General features: G+C 50.7%; 1 long non-coding RNA gene across 1 annotated transcript; it reads left to right on the top strand.

Annotated features, from left to right (window-relative positions):
* Window positions 1-2708: 2708 nt before the first annotated feature.
* Window positions 2709-6587, top strand: LOC135391890 (uncharacterized). The gene is made up of 2 exons (XR_010422137.1): window positions 2709-3280; window positions 6423-6587. It is a non-coding gene; the product is annotated as an uncharacterized LOC135391890 (long non-coding RNA).
* Window positions 6588-6947: the final 360 nt, after the last annotated feature.

Here is a 6947-nt window from a genome sequence, read left to right as displayed (position 1 = left end):
GGCCGTCCGAAAGCATCGCCTGCTTTATGGCAAAGACATTTGCAAAAAGACAAAAACATGCGCGCGGGACCAACTTTCTGAGACTTTGCCCTTCTTTGAACAGGCAGGCTCGATGGCCAATTTCCCACTTTGGCTTGGCTCAAAGAAGCTAGAACCAGTACGCTTTCACCGCTTCCTTGGCGTGGTAATCGACTCGGACTTGCGCTGGGCTCGGCACATTAAACACCTTGAAACTAAAGTGCAGCGATGGCTCCCCGCAATCCAACATCTTTCTGGCCCAGGATGGGGCTGTGATCAGCGTTCCCTGCTCGCGGTTCACGCGGCATTGGTGAGGGCAACTGTGCTTTACAGCCTTCCTATTCTGCACAGGATATCAACAACTTCATTAAATACGCTTCGGTCCCTGTTTGCTCGAAGCCTTCGTCGATGCCTCGGAGTTCCCAGAATGGCTGAAACACGACAAGTACTGGCTGAAGCTTGTGAGCTCCCGCTTGAAGTTCTCCGTGAACGGGAAACGGCTCGGCACTACCTCCGTTTGCGTGCTCACATTCCCCGCCACCCGCTACTCAGGAAAATTCGATACCGCCCTGGAAGCGACTTCTATCGAGTAGCGCAGAGGACACGCCAGACTCTCACTGGCTTCATAACTAAGGACACTATACCGCCGGAAGCCCCCTGGTCTCTCCCGGTACCGCCCACGTTTGTACGCCTCCCAAACCTTCTGCAAAGAAGAGATCAGGTCCCCCCTCAAGTCCTCCGAGCCCATTTTCATGCTCTGGTAGACGAGAAGTTTTCTACGTTTACGGCAGCATATACTGATGGCGCATCCCGAAACAACAAGTCCGCCTCAGCCTTCGTCATTCCATCCGAAGGCGTCGTGCACGGAAGACGCCTTTCACATCCAACCTCCTCCACAGCTGCGGAACTCTATGCCATCCTTTTCTTTCTACAACACATCGCTGATTTTCCACCCCGGGAATGGGCAGTCTTTACAGACTCCAAATCTGCACTTCAAGCAATTGAAACTTCCGGCATACGAGGCCCATCCGCACCCCTAGTCACCGACGTGTTAATGGCTTACCACACTATCTACGCCGCAGGCCACAGGCTAGTTCTCCAGTGGGTTCCAGCCCATTGTGGTGTCGTGGGGAACGAGCAGGCCGACAGCGCCGCAGAAGCAGCACTCTCGTCTCGGAACCGGACCCGTATTGTTCTGCTCAGAGGAGACCGCCGTTCAATTCTGCGACGTCTAGTGACACCCCTGGCTTCCCGCCAACGGACAACCGACATTCTTCCCCCCTCTATGTTGAACAGAGTTGATCCCATGCTCGCTTTCCGCATGCCACGAAACACATCTCGTCAGGATGCTGCATTAATCCACCGCATGCGCCTCGATGTGGCCTTTACAGCTCAGTGGCGTTACCGCTTGAGACAAATTGATTCTCCCACCTGTTGCCACTGTGGTGCTCTTGAGGATCTGGAGCACATTCTTCTTCATTGCCCTCACTACGAACCTTCCCGAACCACACTCTCCGAGTCTCTTCGTCAGCTGGACTCTCGCCCTTTCTCCCTACCGAAATTGCTTGGTCCCTGGCCCAATCCAGCCCAGCAACGCTCTGCGCTCAAAGCTCTTCTGACATTTCTGGACACCATCGGACTTCGATCGTTATTGTAAAGGGGCTCGTTATTTTATTCCCCCCATTCCACCAAGCACTGGGGTAGAGTATCGCCTGTTGCGATGAAACTCCCCACTCTCCAAGGCCGAAAATAAAGTTGTTGTTGTTTGAACAGCAGGGTGACGCAGCGGGTGCCATGGCTGTGACAAAAAATTATGTCACACGCGTGCCTACTAATTTCAAGCAGCTCACTTCGCATGAATTTTTGAACAACCGGAACAAAGTGCCATGGCAGCCCTGATTTTCAGACTATTTCTCCTGCTCTGCATTACTGGTAAGCATCTGACTTGGCAGCGTCTACAGATATACAACGCAGCAGGGCATATCGGGCGGTCTTCTTGTGTAGCGTATAGGCGCTGAAAGGTGTGAGCACCTCTATACTTCACTCGGCGTTATAGGTACAGCTCGAAGTACAGTTAACTTCAACGCGCCTCCCATCTGCGGAGCGGGAAGACAGCCACCCTAGCGGCGGTTAGGAGAAATAAGGGGAAGGAGTGTCTCGACTGTCCCACTTGTGCTACGGGGGTGTCTCCCTTGCCGTGGGCTGTGGACTCGGCATTGCATTACCGTCAGCTGTTGTTACCATCGCGACGTTTGTGTGGTTTTACGGGCGTTCATGTAGGGCCTGGGCTGGGCGCGGGTTTAAAATTTTTGGGCTCAGGTAGGACCCGGACCTGTACATTGCCGGACCTAGGTCTGGCTCGAGCCTGTCTGACCCTTGCGTGAGTTACCAACGGTCAAATTTTACAGCCTGATGCACTGCACTCTAAAAACTGAACTTCACCTCATAGCACGCTCTGCGCCAACCATTGTCGGGAATGATAGGCTTATCACTTCTGATTCGAGGAGAGAGGGAGGCGTACGCCTTTTTGTGTCAGTTACCATGTATCCAAATTGACACAAAAAGGCGTACGCCCCCCTCTGTCTTCGAATCAGAAGCGATAAACCTATCATTTGTGGCAATGGTTGGCGCAGAGCGTGCCATGAGGTGAAGTCAGTTTTTAGAGTGTGGTCCGGGCTGGGCGGGGCCGGGTAGCCTATAGAGATCTCTGGCCCGAGTAGGGCTTGGGCAGAGAAACCTAGACCCCTTCGGGTTTAGGGCCCTGCCTGGGCTAGCTATAGCCGTCGGGCCGGTTCCGTGCGGGTAAATCAAAGGAAGGCCGTGCTCGGGCCGGGCCTGGGTCTAAGAATGCAGCCCGTACGGTGCTCTGATAAGGAGACCATATAACGTGCCAAGAGAAGTACTGCAGCGCCACCCCGCAGCGTAGTGTCATGTGGCCAGCTCAGCAGCCAATACGGATGGAGAGTGAGTATGATGGGGTGCATTAGTTCGCGGAGGAACGAGCGTGAGCTCCGTGTCCAGCCATCCTATCTGCAACGGAGTAATATTTTGAGAGCTCACCGACTACACTTCTTTTCCTTCCTAAGTTGAACACGACTATAGTCTTACAATTTGAATATGGCGGCACGTGGGATTTTGAGTGTACTACTACTTGATCATTTCCTTTCAGGATCGCGTCAACTATTGCGTGGAGTGGTGCAGGTATTCGACGGCAGAAACATGGCATCGAAGGAACCGGGACGGAGAAGACTGCAGATACTGGGTAAAAAATTTTTCTTGACTCGCTGTTCTCCAAGGGCGGTGCTTTCCAGCTGCTGAACGAAACAGTTCAGAAGCAAGCGGGATGTACGGAGCCAACCCACTGCTAGGCCGCATAGTGGTGGTAGACGACGTCGCTTCGCATTGGCCCATTGCCATAATGCGATGCCCTGCCGCAGGTGTTTTCGTAGTAGTACCTCACACACCGCCATAACCTCCCTCACCACCACGAAATGTCACACAGCAAACACATATTTTTCTGATTTTTTTTTATAATACTTCTGGCTTGTGGTATGTCGTAGAAGGAGGGACAGTACTGTTGGGGACACGGTTGTCTAAAACCTCCAGCCCGTGATGAGCAGTCCCCTATCGGCGATGTTGCGCAAGATGGAACTATACCAATACACGACTTCAGAAAATCCCAGAGTGCTTAGCGTCGCTTTGAACTGTGGGACTTTACTAATACGAAAGAAACGGGTGTCCTCCAAACTGTTCCGATTTCTTCCCTTCCGGTCCATTGTCCATGACGTGTCAAGGTCAGCGAAAGCGAAATGTGAATGATTATTCTTTGTTGCCCCGCTCAGCAAGCGCCCAGGATGCAATGCGTGCGCAAAGAGCACTGGGATTTTCTGAACTCGTGTATACCCTCCCCGAGGGGAGGTCGCGCTGAACAGCTCTCCCTAGCAGACGACGCTGAGAATGCGATGGTACTCTCTCCCGACAGGCGGCGCTGCGTGACCTTACCTCGGAGTACTGTACTGTTACGGAGTACACCTTATGTAATGGTATAGTTCTTTCGTGCGTGACATCGCCGATAGGATACTGCTCGGTCACGGGCTGGAGATTTTAGACAACCGTGTCCCCAACAGTACCATAGCCAAAAACAAATCACACAAACTCACGCAAAATCAAATCACGCCACGCGCAATGAGCATCGCCAGAATGCCAAGGACGCGAAACATGTCAGAAGTGAGGCATTAGGCTGAAAAGGAGGAGAGAAATGAAGACAGAGTATCACACAACGACAGCCTTATTGGATAATCGATTCCAGTCTGCGATCGCAGCGGGGGGAAAAAAGAATCTCTTAAACAATTAGTGCGAAAATTTTATTGTTCTATGTGTTTAGTACGAGATGAACCTTCATACGACATCCTGATGTAATCACTGTGGGGGGGGGGGGGGGGGGGATACATGGAAGATTATGCAAGGTTAACCACAGTGTTTTAAGACATTGAACCCTAACTCTACGTGCTAGTGTTGGAATGTGAGCCAGGGAATCCAATCGAGAATACTTGTTAAACGCAAAACAAATGACTTTTCTTTGTACCTGCTCTATTTGCTCAGTTTTTTAACTCCACCAGGGAACCAAATTATGGAACTATAGTCTACAATGGAACAGTTCTACATGTAACAGAAGAATTTTATATGCGGTTAAGTAATATAGACCGCTATTAGCCTTAGCCAAAACATTCTTAATATGGCCGCCCTATTTAAAATCGTCTCTGAAGAGCAAACCTAGGTATTTAAAATGTTGTACACGAGCGAGAAGTCTGCAATTGATATTGTAATCCAAATCAAACAGGTTTTTTTTTTTTTAGTAACCCTCATGACAACGCCCTTTTGAACGATCACAACCATTTGCCATTTGTAATGACCAACTGTAATACCGCTGATAACGACTTGCCCTTTGTGAATACGAACAGCAGTAGCTCACTAATACCTTATCACCTCACGGAACCCTTTACACCCATCCTGCACGAATGCCTGCCCTGCCGAAATGTGCCGAAAAATGCACTCTCAGAAGAAAAAACAGAGAGGGTATGTAATTTTAGTCCTTTAAAGGAGTACAGAGGGCCATCCAAAAAAAATTCAAATTAAGACATTTGATGAAAGTGTGTGTGTCATTATACCGAATAGCGCGAAAGGTTTTGATGTGTGCAATTTGTTTCCCAGAAAAAAACTCACATAAACATAGCTCCGCGCCTTCACCCTTAACTTGCCACTCCAGCTATAACGAGGATGAGGAGGTATGATGGCACGTCACCGATGACGACATAACGAGACTCGTTCTGGTTTGCCAGTCAATGGGGGTCAGCGCCTTGTCCCTTTGCCGCCGTAAACCTGTTTTGCCAGTTTTCCAGGAGAATTGGGGATAGAAGGAGCGGCCGAAACATTACCGAGCAAGGAGAAAGGCTTTATCAGAACCCCGAACAGCCGAGTAGCAGACGACAGCGGAGTAGCAGACGACATTTCTCTAGGCCAATCAGCGAGCGTTCTCCTTATAGCGTCAGCGCGAGCTTCCAGGCAGATCACAGGCTGGTACTGCTCTTCACCACCGTTGCGCACGGTCGCCTTTTGCGGCGTATTTTAAATTCAATTTCTGCGATAATTATGACTCTGTGGTGTAAATTACTTCGCATGGTGCATCTTACTGGCCTACTTAACAGTTTTATAGGAAGAAAACTGGGTGTTAAAAATGACTTCTGTGCTACTTTAATGGCATATATGCAACCATTGCAACCAACATGTAACCATTGGGCCCTTTCGAGACTAAACGCGCTTGTAGGTGCTGGGGAGTAACGTTTAGGCTCCGAAGCATCAACCAGGGGCTAATTGCAACGTATGGGACTATAAGGAGCTCTAGTTACTCTCCCATCTTACACCCTACCTTCCTTCTAGCCTACTGTCACGCCTAACGGTGTGGGAGAGTGGGATAAAGCACTGCACGGGCTCGAGCTTACTCGAAAGGCCGAGCCGGGCTGGATAAAGCCTTGTCTTTGGGGCCCTGGGGGGTTTGAGCATTATGGGGCCCGGGCCCGTACATTGCCGGGCCAATAGGTCGGGATCGAGCCTGCGCTACCGCAGTGTTAGTTACCCACGATCAACTTCTACAGCCCGCTACACTGGGCCGGGCCGGGCGGGTCGGGATAACCCATAAATTCCTCGGGCATGGGTCGGACCCGGGCCAGGTATGGAGCCGTCGCGCTAGGCCCGGGGGATTAAATCAAAGAAAAGGCTGGGCTCGGCTCGGGCCTGGTCCTCTGAAAGCGGTCCGTGCAGTGATCAAGAGTGGGACGACTGTTCGCCTGCGTCACATTAGCGAGATGTGACACGTTCCAGCTCCTTTGATTGTTTCCTCTTTGCAGAGAGCCAACAATCGCAACAAATGGACGCAAAGTGGCAAATGTCGAAATGGAAGATGCACCTAGTGGCCCTTCTGTGTTCCGTGGAAAGACTGACTGTCATAACGCCCCTGCTGTTTCGCCTGGACTCACGCTGTTTCTCGCAAATACATGTCAAGTACTTAACGCCACGACGTGGTTGGACTCACTCACTGTATTTCATCGTTAGACGATAACGATGATACCACGCGTCCAATATGTCGGTAGACGTTCACACATTGTGAAAATGCCGAATGGTTCGTATCAACTTCTGCAGGGGCGGACCCAGACCTTCAATTGGGCGGCAGGGCGGTTTCTTTATTGAAGCGCATAGTGGGGGATGGGAGAGGGGGAAACCTAATGTTTATCCTGATTTGTGTGGAGAGATCGCCCAAGCCCTCCCCTGGAATCGCCACTGCTGCTAATCCTCGTGCGTACGCGGGTTATATTGCTGTCTCTGCATCTAACCTCATTATAGTATGTAGTTAATAAAAAATTCTATAGAATACC

Source organism: Ornithodoros turicata, chromosome 4, assembly GCF_037126465.1.
Source record: "Ornithodoros turicata isolate Travis chromosome 4, ASM3712646v1, whole genome shotgun sequence".
Taxonomy (NCBI): Eukaryota; Metazoa; Arthropoda; class Arachnida; order Ixodida; family Argasidae; genus Ornithodoros; species Ornithodoros turicata.
This window is presented reverse-complemented; position numbering and strand designations above follow the sequence as displayed.